Source organism: Dromiciops gliroides, chromosome 2 (assembly GCF_019393635.1).
Source record: "Dromiciops gliroides isolate mDroGli1 chromosome 2, mDroGli1.pri, whole genome shotgun sequence".
NCBI lineage: Eukaryota > Metazoa > Chordata > Mammalia > Microbiotheria > Microbiotheriidae > Dromiciops > Dromiciops gliroides.
In genome coordinates, this window is record NC_057862.1 from 513,358,136 (window position 1) to 513,372,418 (window position 14,283).

Genomic DNA, 14,283 nt, shown 5'->3' on the forward strand with positions numbered 1-14,283 from the left:
TTGGAAGAAAGAAAGAAAAAATAAGACAAAATAGTTATAGACATTTTTTCTGATATTTAAATTGTTGACATGATTCTTTGATACAACTACCAAGAGCACAAGATATCTTCCCAACTATGATAAGTCATATAAAAGGCTTTTATGGAAGCCTCAAAGCCAGGGATTCTTAGACTTTTGTGTCATGGACTCTTGTCAGTTTACTTAAAACCTGAGGTTTCCTGTATATTATTACCTGAATGCACACTTGAGTGAAAATGCTAATTTTTGGTTTCAGGTTGATGAAAATAAAGATGTATTTTTTTCCCATTCAATTTCACAGATCTCAGATTGAGTAGTCATACTCTGAGCTAGCTAAACTATATTATTTCTCACCCTTGTTTTCTCTTTTCCTACAGTAAATTAAGAAAATGTCAGGCAATCTTTTTGTAAATCAAGATCCCTCCCACTCTCTAAATTACCCTGTTGACCACATTTTCATACTAACAGTGTAATTATGGTATAGGCCAGCATTAATCAGAACTTTACTGTTTTTGAGAGTAAAAGCCAATATTTTCTCCTCTGAAATGCTCCACAAAACTTGAATACTGCCTTTGCAACAATGTCATACTCTGATCAGTTAAGCAAATCCCCAACTTTACCGTTGGATAGACATGCCATTGTTACAGATATTTTCAACTTAATTATTAGCTATATTGACTGAGAGAAGTCCAAATTGTTTAGCCAGACTGTTTCTTTTTGCCCTGTGCAAACAGAACATGTAAGTTAACTTTTTCCTGAATTATTCTAATAATTAAAGATGGCTATTATTTCTAAAGAAACAATTTTTCCAATGAACATATGATCACATACATTTTAGCAATATAGGAGAAAGAAATTGTTTCCTTGTGCAATTATAAAATATATAATCACTAGCATTATTCTTGTCCCTCCAAAACAGCCGAAGTACCTTTCTAGTAATCTCTGTAGTAATACATCATTATTGTAACAATTGAAAAGCCTAATGGTACATCAAAAAGAGAGTGAAAACAGTATCAAGTTTTACTTCTGACTTGACAGCTATGTGACCATAGATGGTTAATTTAACCTCCCTGTATCACAGAAAATATTCTAACCCATAAAACTGAAAACGAGTTTCTGATTTTCACTGATTAAGGGAATTTACACTTAGTTCATTATGCCATCAAAATTACACAACAGAATTAATGATAATAATAACCCACACTGCTTTTTTAAGTTCTATAAAACTCTACTTATCTTAAATCAATGAGTTTCCTCACTTGAAAGGTGAGGAAATTAAGTTCAGCAAGGGCCACTTGTTACAGTATACTCCAAAAATCACTAAACTGAATGTTTATATTTATACCCATTAACGTTGCTACTAACACTACACCTCAAAGATAACAAAGAAAAGGGAAAGTGACACATAGAGATCTCAGTGTTAGTTATTTCTGTGGTGGCAACAACTAGAAACTAAGGGAATGCATTCCTTTGGGGAATGGCTGAACAAATTATGGCATATGGATGTAATAGGACATTATTATACTAAAAGATTAATTGAACAAAGGCAGGGTTTCCAATATATCAGAAGACTTGTATGAATTAATGCAGAGTGAAATGAGCAGAACCAGGAAAATAAACTACAAAATAACAACAAAACTTTGAAGAAAAACAACAGAAAGATTTAAGATCTCTGACCAATGCCATTTATTAGCCATGATTCCACAGGACTGAAAATAAAGAATACAATCTACCCCCCTGAAAAATAGGTGAAAGCTCAAAATGTAAAAAGAAACATGCATTTTTTTTTGATATGGTAAATGCAGGAACTTATTTTGAGTTTACACAGCGTCTTTTTTCCCAGTGAAAGAAAGATAAGAGGAAGAGAAAAGAAATATTTGTTAATTGGGGAGAAAAAATAGTTATTTAAAAAGTTAAAAAATAAAGAGTGTCAGACTGTAATGATTGGAATGATGCCACCTACTGGAGACTTGCTGTGGGAAAGCTCCACCATGAGGAAAATGCCTCAGAGGCATTGTGGCTTTTCCTTGGCGTCAGGAAATGACGTTTGCTCATGGGTGCTGTCTATCAAGGCTACCATCCAATCAACTTGAGGAGCCTCCTATTTTCTGGGAGGAGACAGGAAGGAGGAGAGGGAGCCTGCGCGGAGAGCTCTTGTGTTTTTGGGTTCCAGACTTGGTGGTGGTGGTGGCAGGGGACTTCACAGGAAATTTGAGGAAAGATAGGAATGCCAGGCTGTTGGAATTCTGTTCTCAATCTTTTTCTTTCTATTTTCCAATAAACCCTTAAAAACCTAAACTCGTTTTATCAGTGATTTTAGTCAGTTTCCCCCAAAACTGGGGGAACAGATTAGAATCCACAATTAGAATCTTAAATTACACAGTTAACTGACTAAAATCACTGATAAAATGAGTTTAGGTTTTTAAGGGTTTATTGGAAAATAGAAAGGAAAAGATTGAGAACAGAATTCCAACAGCCTGGCAAGACTTAAGGTCCAAGGTCCTGGGTCTAAATTTTATTTATCTTCTCTGGTGCTCTTTTTCCCATTCTACAAAATGATGGGTATAAATTAGATATTTTAAATTCTGTTTCAACTATACATTTATGACCAAATGAATTTCTTAGGATTACATATATAGTGACTAGTAAAGTCAAGATTTGAACTTCAGTTTCCTGACACTGTAACCAATAATTTTTCATTAATCCAAAGAACAGGAACTTGCCTCCCACTTCATGCTTTTCTGTACCTGCAAATGCATCTTACAATTTTAAAGAAAAATAATAGATAAAAGATCAAGGAGTTGGAGAAAGCCCACTGTTTTAGAGGATTGGTCATAGGTGAAGTTCAAGAAATTACATAATATCCAAGGACACCATGATATTCAGTATCTACTTAAGTTAAAAAAAACAACAACTAACAAACACTGAATGAGGTAGATGATCGACTGTTATCGTGATCACACAAGGCTACTAGGCAATATTTTGCACCCCTGGACCTGCAGGCAGGCATACCTATACTTTTAGAACCACTTTTCATGTTCTTTCATCTCACTACTGGGATTTTGAATCTATTATTTTATAGGGATATCATGTAGATCCATGAAAGAAGTATTGATCTCAATTTTCTATCCTTCAGCTGATCAGGAGTCCAGATTTGTGGACCCAAGGGAAGAAAGATGAATGAGGAGGAGGCAGTTCAGTTTAGTGGGACTAGATCATAGGATCAAAGATTTAGGGCAAGAAGGGTCTTTGGAAGTAATTTTATCCATTGTTTTCATTATACAGATGAGGAACCTGACATACAGAGAGCTTAAATAACCTACCCAACATTACATATGTAGTAAATGTTAGAGCCAGGATTCAAACCCTGTTCCTCTGCATCCAAATCCAGTGCTCTTTCCATTCAGCCAATCTATGGATTGTTACTTGTGTATCTTCTACAATAGCATATACCTGGATCTACTCTTCTCCATCTAATTTCCAAAGGTCAATATGATAGGAAACATATAACTCAGGAATAGGAACTTTTACTGTCTAGAGTATGAGGTATTGTATGACAAACAATCCTGGAATTATTTATTATAGCACACCAGGAAAAGAAAAATGGTGGCCTATTTCAACACTCTCTAAATGATATCATTTTATAGCATATTGTTCAAGAATATTTAAAAATCCATCACTGACATCATTGGCATCTGTAATATTCTTCTTCATAAATTTAGACTGCATCCTCCTGCCTGGGGTTAGATTTTACTGGTATTCATCATTCATATTGGCCCTGGATTCTCTGCTATCTTTTGTCTCCTCCTATCCTTCTTTTTCAGTCTTTTCTATTTTATAAAACTAAATGTTCCATGTTTAAAAACTCCTGTAGTATTTTAATCTCTTAAATTAGATAGTTAAGAAATAAAATCTAATGATTGAATTGAATATGTCAACAACAAAAACTGATCTTTAACACGAATGCCTTCCAAGATCATTCAAATGCATTTTATATATTGATTGTAGTTTAAACACATTCATTTTTAGTACCATGTGCAGACAGATGTTTAAAAAATAGATTTTAGTGATAATAAGAGCAAAGATGTAACTCTCTGCCAAAGTTAAAAAATATAATATAATATAATATAATATAATATAATATAATATAATATAATATAATATAATATAATATAATATGATATACATAAGGCTACTCAAGTCCTAATAAAACTACTACCATGTAATAGTGGTTGTGGTGGTGTTTCAGTTATTTTTGTAGTTCTATCTACACTTGGTATATGAGAAGGTGAAGCATAATACATTACATCTACACAGAATTGTAAAGCTTCCTAAATGCTTTTCTCAACAATAAAAATGAAAACAAAAACAGCATGAAATATAGGCTATTCAAGTCTTATTGGTCCCACTTTACAGATAAGGAATCCAAGTCTCAGAGAGTTCAAGTGACCTGCTTATTGCTAAATAGATAGTAAGTGCTGGAACAATACTTTTAATCCATTTCTCTTGACTACAAATATAATACTTTTTTCCCCACTAATCCTTGAAAGCACCAAGATAAAATATATTGCTGGGCTTCCAAACAAGCCTGGGGTGTTTTGTATACTGCTGCTTATGTGAAAAGAGATGTGATTGATTTGGTGGAGAAAATGTTGAACACAAAAAGATGTTGAGGACTTGCATAAGCAAGGAGAAACCTGTGGCAGAGCTTCTCAGAGATATTTTTCTAGGCAGACACTAGAGAGAGAAAGAAGTCACAGATACACAGAAGAAATGATCTCCTCAAAATATCCCCAATTTTAAACTTCTATCCATAATCCATAGAAACTTCCTTGGGTAAGAAAGAGCCCTCTCTCTTTGTGTTTAGATTTCAACTTTCAGATAAGAGTTAATTCCCTCTTAAATAATCTTTGGTATTTTATAATCTAGATAATTTTCCCCCTGATTTCTGCTTGCTACTTGCTTGGATAAATGTTGTTTTCTCTCTGCTGTTTATGATGGTCTTTTACAAAATCAGCTAAGAAACTAAGTTATCTAGGAAAAACTGAAGGTTAGCTTCCCTCTTAAGTGTCATTAGGGAAGTAGCTTTTGTTCAGAACCTAACATACTCTTAGATCAAAAATATTTGAATTGGGCATATGAAGACAATTCTCACTCAGTACTCTCTTGCATATGAGTGAAGCAAGGACCAAGTGCCCAGACAAGGACCTTTCCCTAATCCTCTCAAAGTGAAAATCATAGTCTCCCTTGGAAAACAGTCATTTAGCTTCCAGAGCTATTACTCTATAACACCCATGAGATATCTACACATCTAGACAATATCTGGATATGTTGCAACATATCTTACACATACAGACACAGAAATATATACACATATAGATACATATTTTTCATCTCCTTGAACATCTTCTCTCTCTCTGTATGTCTTTCTCTCTGTCTCTATCTTACTCTGTCTCTGTCTATCTTGGTCTCTGTGTTCCTGTTTCTGTCTGTCTCTCTATCTCTGTGTCCCTGTCTCTGTTTCTCTTTTTCTCTCTGTCTGCCTCTCTCTGTCTCTCTTTCAGTTTTTCTCTCTCTCTCTCACCTTTCTATTAAAATCAGGATTTAAACCTAAGACCCTCAGACACCTGGAGGCATTTAAACGTCCTCACTGAGGCCTTTTTTATAAACCCACATAAATAAAGAAAAATAGACTATGATTTTAAAACTTATAGGATATGAGCTTAAATTATATTAAAATACCACCAATTTTTCTTAAATTTTATGTAACTTTTCCTCCTTTGTCAATAAGTAACTGTTGTAATGCAGTTGGCACTCACTAAAACTCCTTCACTATTTAGAATTGCCCCCCCCCACCCACCATGAAATGCTAGAGCCCTGTTTCTAATCCAAAACTTCATGTTGCTCAAATCCATCTGTGAACACAGAGAGAAGATGCTCACTGGGAAGATCAATAGAATCTGAAGATAGCATAACAGTGCTAGAAACAAACAGTAAAGTCTTATATCAAAAGCAGAATAAAAGATATCATAATTATTTGTCCCTTCATTTAAAGAAAATAACTGAGAAGGAATTAGTTTTGTTTGCTAGTATATACTGAGGTTTATAACTACATTATGGGGAGCAAGATATATTGTATTGAATGTTGGGTTTGGAATCAAAGGACCTTTCATCTTTATGGGCCCCAGTTTCCTCTTTCAAATGAGTGGTTGAATTTTATTATTTGAATGAAGGTTTTTTCCAATACTATTATTCTATAATCTTTTGTATGACCCATATCATTCTTACTGTCTAGAACAATTTGCCTTTTGACTGGTCAGAGGTTATATGGAGGGAGCCCTGGTTTTCGTAGGTAAAAAATTGACCCTTGCTCTACATAGTGTTCTTACTTTTTTGAAAGGGACATGTTGGGTTTGATTCAACATTCATAAGCCCCAAGGTAGTGAATTGGTTTAAAATTTAAGAAAATAAAAGTAGTTTAATAAACTGTTATACAAGATCCTAAATATGACTAGACTTTCTTGGTATAGAAAGACTCAGTTCCATTTTAACAGAATACCTGAGGTGACTACTCAGGAGTCTTGAAAATTGGCTTAAATTCAAGGAGAACTCAGGAGACTGAAACATTGACTGAGTTTAAATCATATGAATGCAAAGAGAAAAGAAACTACTTCTTCCTGGTAATTTGCTTCCAGGCCTAGGAAACTTTAGAATTGTTGAATACTTCCCCATGTTTTTCAGACTAGCTTTCTTCTCTATTAACATCTAAGAATATTAGTGATAGCTTTCTAAAGGGATACAGATATAAAAATGACTCATTAATCAAATATATTATAGATCTTGAAGAACTCTATTCCAAAGTTAAAATGAAAGCCTCCATGGACATCAACGTGTTATTTACTAATTCACCAATGATAATGACTGCAATAAGCTAGCAGCTATCATACACTTGCAGGACCAATTGTACATGAAATCTATGCAAATAAGCTATCCTACAAATAGGACTTGTCACAGCATACAATGTTGTTGCTGTTCTCCTAACTTGATATCTATTGAGAGCACCACGAAATGAGAGCATTTAACTAGGGCATAGAACAAGCTGTTGGATTGTTGGGCAGGAAGACAGATGAAAATGACAACCATGCTCCATGAAATATGCAGGAGTTCACAAGTTGCCATGGCTTGTCTACATCAGGCATTTGGTTATATTGCTTATGATCTTGTAAATTTAAACCAAGTTGATCTAGGAAACAACAAAAACAAGATAACATTTTGTGGCAAAATCTGATAAATGTGCCCCAAAATTTTGAACGAACAAAATTACACAACACTAAAAAGACATCAAAGACTACAATGACCTGCGATAAATTAATATAAAAATCCTAGCAACCTCTTAATATGAAGTTACATACCAGGAACAGAGACATACACTTGCACAATAAAACTTGGACATGCCTCAACAACGGTTGACAATTTCTGAAAAGTTAGAATTAGAAAACTTTGGGATTTTGACATCTTTATGGGATGAAGGTGTCTGAAATACAGCAGATGGCATAACTTTGGGTCTATTGTGATTTCACTTAAAATTGATGTGTCACAAGAAATAGTATGATATAAATGGCTTCAGCAAAAGGAAAACCTGGTTTTGAGTGTTGACACTTTGGAAGCACAACTTTTCAGCGAAGTAGGTTGCTCTCTGATAAGAAGTTGCAGAGAAATTGTATATCTTAATTGCTAAAATGAGTTTCCTTAACAAGGTGTTCTATACCAAGGAAAGCTTAAATTCAAATTAAAAAAAAAGAAATGAATGTATTTGCTGTAAGAACTGAGGTATCACAGCTATAGAGCAGAAATAGCCTCACAAGCTGTCATTACTCAAGGTCCTATGTTATACCCCACATACCATAGTAGAAAAGCAGCAACTTCTTTCCCTGACACCACTATTGGTGGCAGAAGGACACATGGAGGATCCTAAAAGTAAATTCCCCATTGCATAAGGGTATACTGAATAGGACTGAACAAGAACAATGATTTGTGAGTTGATCTGCTTATTAATATAAGCCATAAATTTGTGTATAGATCCAAGGATGTGGTTTGGTAAGAATACACAGTTCTGTAGGAATGTATCTAGGGGCATATCACAGGCCAGTATCCAAGGGGAATGGTCATTTTCCAGATACTCTTGAAGATTAGCACGTTCTGAATCCTTGAGAGTTGTCAAAGGGGAAAGAGAAAGCCTGAGAAGATCTGATAGAATCAAAATTTTGATAAGTCCATTGTAACAATAAATAAACATTTTCAGATCTAGCTTACAGAAGAGCATCTCAAAGGAATGATTATGTATGCTTTAAGGTTCACTCCAAGTCCTAGTTGTGTTGGGTTTGGAAGCCCAACCTTTAGTTCTAGCTCTCATTAATTGTGAATTTGAGCAAGTCAATCTATGGGTTTCAGTTTTTCCTTTTCTTAAGTGATGATTGAAACTAAGATAGATACTTAAAAATTCCTTTAAAATTACAAATCCTTATGATCTCTAGGTCTCACATATGTTAATCTCTTTCCTCCTTAATCTTTCTAAAATATTTCATAACTATGTGTTTCTAGTACTTAATTATATTCAAAGTTAACAAATATACATCTGTGCATGAAGCTGTTTATTATATTCTTGTTACATTCTCTCTACTTCTTTTGATTTTAAGTTCTCTTTCCAAAATAAAAATATGAAGTTCTTGAAAGCAGATGTAATGGCCTATACTTATTGTTTTGTATTTACAATATTCTTCCCTGGCCCTCCCACACCCATTTCTACCATATTGCTGCTACTCAATGAATACTTCAGAAATTACTTCCCCATTCAATATTCTAATTGAGAGGCTATCACTCTAGGAAGAAGGGAGTGTTATGGAATATTTTTTTGGGGGGGAATGAGGGTTGAGTGACTTGCCCAGGGTCACACATCTAGTAAGTGTCAAGTGTCTGAGGTCAGATTTCAACTCAGGTCTTCCTGAATCCAGGGTCAGTGCTTTATCCACTGTGCCACCTAGCTGCCCTCAGAAGGAAGTGATAATAACACTGTCATCTTCCCTTGTCATATTCCTTTTAGTACTTTGTCCAGCTCTAAGTGCCATAGTCAGTTTAGGATTATCACTGAAAAGCTAATGTCCAGGGAATGATAGTTGGAATGGTGAAGGGTCTTGAAATTATAGTATATGAAGATCAAATTACAAAACTACAGATGTTTACCTTGAGAAAGAGAATCTTCAGGAAATTATGACATCTATCTTCTAGTAGTTGAAGTGATACTCTTTGGAAAAAACACTATACGTGTTCTGTTTGAGGCCCAGAGGGCAGAACTGGGAGAAATGGGAGAGGGGGGCAGATTTATCTGAGGAAAAACTTAATTATAACTATCCAAAAGTAAAATGGGCTGTCCTAAGAGTTCCTGGATCCCTAACTCCCTGGAGGTCTCCAAGCAGAGGCTGAAGGGTATATTATAGAGGGGATTCCTTTTGTTTTTGAGTTGAAATAGATGTTTATTGAAGTTCCTTCCCACTTCTAAATTCTGTGATTTATGATTCCTTACATTTGAAATTGATTCATCATTTACAGTAAAGAGTTGAGGGAGAAATGCTTTTTGAGATCATGTGAATTTTGAACTCAAGGCTATGATCAGGTGATGTAAAAGACCTTTCAAGAAGTCCTGGGGGTTGCCCTTTCAGTGCTTGGAGTAGAAGTGCCTTGTCTCTTGGCAAATTGCCAATGTGGCCCTTGTATAAGCCAAGTTTGTATAGCCATGACTAGAAACATTGGCTGTCATTCTAATTATGCTCACAGAGAATTCCCTCTGTAACACTACAAATCTGGCAAATACATATGGTCACAATTCAGTGGCTTAATTAGAATATCACATCAAACCTTTAACCCAATGGTGGAAATGATTAAATGCATGTCATATTAAATCCCTTTCCAAGAGAAATGTGAAAACATGATGCTAAAATGAAATACAGCATTAATATTCATTACTAGGTAGGGACAGAAAGCCACGGCACAGAAGGTTTCTGAAATGTAACTGAGAAGCGGCGGCAGTTTTAACAGCATGTCTACAATCAATGAAATTTCATTAGGTGCATTCATGGGAAAACTGGGTCCCAGATGTCTTGTATCAAACTATTTGTTTACACTATGCCTTTCTAGTAGTCTCTATACAATTTAAGGAATTGAAACTTCAAGTATACGCCATATAAACCCCTTCAAATTTGGGTGAATTTGTTTTCTACATGTTGATGACCTGGATAGTAGCACTATCAGCAGGTTACACGTGTATATGAGTTAGACTTGTGATTTCAATGGCATAGGGAAGTTTGGTTTTTTGTTTTTTTTGTTTGTTTGTTTTGTGGAAATTTCCTCACTAATACAAACTGACAATTTGTCTGCAACTTAGAGTCTTAGATAATGAGGTGATTAGGTTAGCTACCAAAGATTATAGAGCTAATACACCTTAAGTGTAGGATTTTTGTCCAGGCCTCCAAGATAACACTCTCTCTATGATGCTATGAAATTTCTCTTATGTGCATAAACATACACATGAATATGTAGAAAGGATAGGTGCTATAATTTACCTCTACCATATACTACAGTCTGATCAAGTTTATTTTGTTTGTTTGTTTTTGTTTTGCTGAATCTTGAAACGAAACTTTAGTTGCTTAACACAGTCACTAAGTGCTTTCACAAAATATAATTTACCTAAATAATAGTGCAGGAAGAGAGTTCAGGAAAGGGAAATAGATACTAGTCAGTAACCAACATTTAATTGTCACTGTTTTCAGAATACCTTCAGTCAGGGAGAGAGAAGACATTCTCTCTTTAAGAGGCTGATGGAATGGGGAAATTTGTTTAAAATGAAAGGGACAAAGGTATGTAGAAAATATATGGTTAAGCTCACATTTAACTGCAGCAAGGTAGGCAAGCATAAGGTACATAGTTTATGCATTTACTGAAGGGAAAAATATGATTTGTTGAAAAGAAGTGAGGGTAGATGATATTCATGGAATCAAAGTAGTAAAAGAGCCCTCAGATATTGTCTAAACTATATGTGAAAAGGAATACTTGACATGAGTAAGTAGTCATCTGGCCTATACTCAAAGCCAAATCTGTCTTTTTCAACTTTCTAAAGTGCAATTATACCTAATACTGTCTTCTGAGATCAAGGCACAGTCCAACTTTCTTTCTAAAGTATTTGCTTATGTCCTTCATGAAATGTGACATCACAAAATGAACATGATATTCCAGATGTCTGACCAGAGAAGGTAAGAATGTGGTAATGTCTATGTCGAAAATTTCAATTTATACGCAATATCTTTACTTCTGTTTTATTGCTCTTAATATGGTGCAAAGTACTTCAGAACATGCTTTTTTTCTACTCTTATATCAAGTGTATGTATGCATGTGTATGTATATTTGTAGGAATGTAGTAGAAATTGAACACTGGCAAAATAGTACATTTGCATCTTAAAATTATTTTAATGTTTTGTGAGGCATGTGGAGTTCTTCATGTAAAATCAACTCACTTTGAAGCACACTTTAGAGTTAGCTATCTGGACTATAAATAAAATTGAAAGATAATAAATTTCAAGATAGATACCCAACAATACATTTAGAGAAAGAGGCAAAGGTAGACAATGTGGTAAGGACTTGGAAGAAAAGTAAAAAAAAAAAAAGCTATTACATTTCATCTCCCAAATATTAGATACACATTTTAAAATGTACATATTATGCAATTTTTCATTCACACCACAAGAAATTGCTTGAGTAATGAATGAATTTTAACAACATAAACAAATGCTAACATTTATATAATGCTTACTATATGCCAGGTACTGTACAAAATGCTGTATAATTATTATCTCAGTCGAGACTTATAACAACCCATGAACATAGGTGCTAATATTGTCCTCATTTTACAGGTAAGGAATCTGAGGCAAATAGTGGTTAAGTACTTTGCCCAGTGTCACACAGCTACTGAGCAATTGAGGCCACATTCAAACACAGGTGTTCCTGATTCCAGACCCAGTGCTTTATCTAATGTGCCTCCCATTGTTGTTGTTATTATTATTATTATTATTATTTATTATTATTCTCTGAAGAATAATGTATCTTACTACTTCCCTGTGTATATTGCTCCTGATTTTTCATGTGTCAAGATGCAACTTGACTGCGAAGCTCCCTTTAAAGCTCAGCCTAGGCACTATTTTCTAAAACAATTTCATTTTAACCACCCCTCTTCACAGTGGTTAGCATTTTACCAACTCCTTAAAATTACAAAGTATATACTTTAGATTTACCTATCTGGACATTTTCCCTCAGGCACATGAAAGCTTCTTAAAGACAGAGATTATTTCATTTTTATCTTTGTCCATACTACCTAGCAAAGTTCTTGGAGCATAGTAGGTATTTAATAAATATTTGCTTCGTTGACTTTAGTTGGAGAAGCATTGCCATGATGCTAAAAAGTTTTTAGCCATTAGAAAATGGAGCTTTCATGAGTTAATCTAAAAGTATACTTAAAAAGTGTCAAAGGATGGTTGTAGATATGAAAACCAAGAGATTTGTTTTTCCATTTTTTAAAAGTCTAAACTTAACAGACACAAAATAAAATAAAAATATTCATATACATTGTAGAATAGGAAAGGTTTGTAGATGAAACTGTGATTCTCTATTATGTAGATCTTGCTTTTCTTTTTCAGTATATAATAAATTCAACATGTAACTATTTTTACAGGAAAATTAGGGTTAAAAGTGACTTGGCCAGGGTCACACAGCTAGTAAGTGTCAAGTTCTGAAGCCAGATTTGAACTCAGGTGCTCCTGAATCCAGGGCCGATGCTTTATCCACTGTGCCACCTAGTTGTTACCAACATGTATCTTTCAAAGTTGTCCTACTTTTCTTTGATTCCATCTGGTCTTTTTCTGTTAAAGAGAGAGAATCACTCCTTCCAGGAGGAAGACATACAGGAATATGCTTCTCCTACCACTCTGAAACTTCAAACTGCACAGTGTGAACACTGAAGGCAAATGTCCCTACTTTGTAAATTGGAGAATAAGATTGTAGTCATTTTAATACTCCTTCCAGAAAAGCAATACACATGCATATATGTATATATGTGGTTTATGTGTCTTTGTGTAAATACACTCAATTCCCTATCTAGTAGTAGGAACAGAACTAGAAGACTGAAGAACAGAACAGAACAGTGTTGGAAGGCAGCACTAGTCCAATCCCTCTTGCAGCATTTATTATTGCTGAGGGAACTAAGACTCAGAGGACCTAAGTAATTTGCCCAAGTCACACAAAGAACAATCAGAAGATAGCAGTTTTGAAACAGGTCCTCTGATTGCATATCTTGCATTTATCTCACTGGTCCACAAGTCCATATAAAGAGTTATTAATTCTATTTTCATCGGGATCTATCAGAATTCAAATCAACTTGAAACTCAGGAATATACTGTATCAATATTATTTTTTTTTAATTTAGACAAGAAAATAAACACAGAAATATTAAGTGTACTATGGGATTTCTTACAATTTGCAAATCTTGAACAAAAGCTTTAGCATTTCTCCTGTGTAATTTAAGCCATTCTCAATTGTTGTTGTACTCTGGGAATTTGGAGTGATACAGCTTGTGTCTTATGTGATAAAATTAGATGAGAGAGGATGCCAAAGCAATTGTAGCTTGGTAAGATGAAGGATAATCAGTATGTATCATGTGGTCAGATGAAAAGCTTCAGGGACAATAAAATTTGAAGCAATGGTGCATTGGTGCTAATCAACAGAGAATGATAACAGCAGGCAGGAAGCAATTGGCCTGGAGCAATGAAAGAGGCTGTGACACTTGGGCCAATAGATTATGCTCAATGGGAGGTTAAGAATTAAACCCAGATGAAAGTAATAGGACCTACAGGTAGCAACTGTAGTCAGCAACTAAAGGATAATTATCAAATATTTTTTCTCTAAATAAAACATTATTTGTTTTGGAATTATTCATGCTGTCAGAGGCAACATAACAATGGCTAAATGACCTCTGAGGAAATGATCACATTGGAAATAATTTGAAAAGCCATAATCCAGTGCTCAGTACAATAGAGATTAAACCTGAGAATTCAGTAAAATCCAACAGGTGACTAAAAGTGGCCTACCAGACACAAAAAACTATACCTCACTGCTCTAGGATATCATCCTCAAAGCCATACCCTCCACTCACAAGGACTATAATTC

The 14,283-nt window shown here is 34.6% G+C and overlaps 1 protein-coding gene across 1 annotated transcript in view; it reads right to left on the minus strand.

Moving 5' to 3' along the window:
• CSMD1 (CUB and Sushi multiple domains 1) overlaps positions 1 to 14,283 on the minus strand; it is a 2,580,735-nt gene that overhangs the window by 1,407,059 nt on the left and 1,159,393 nt on the right.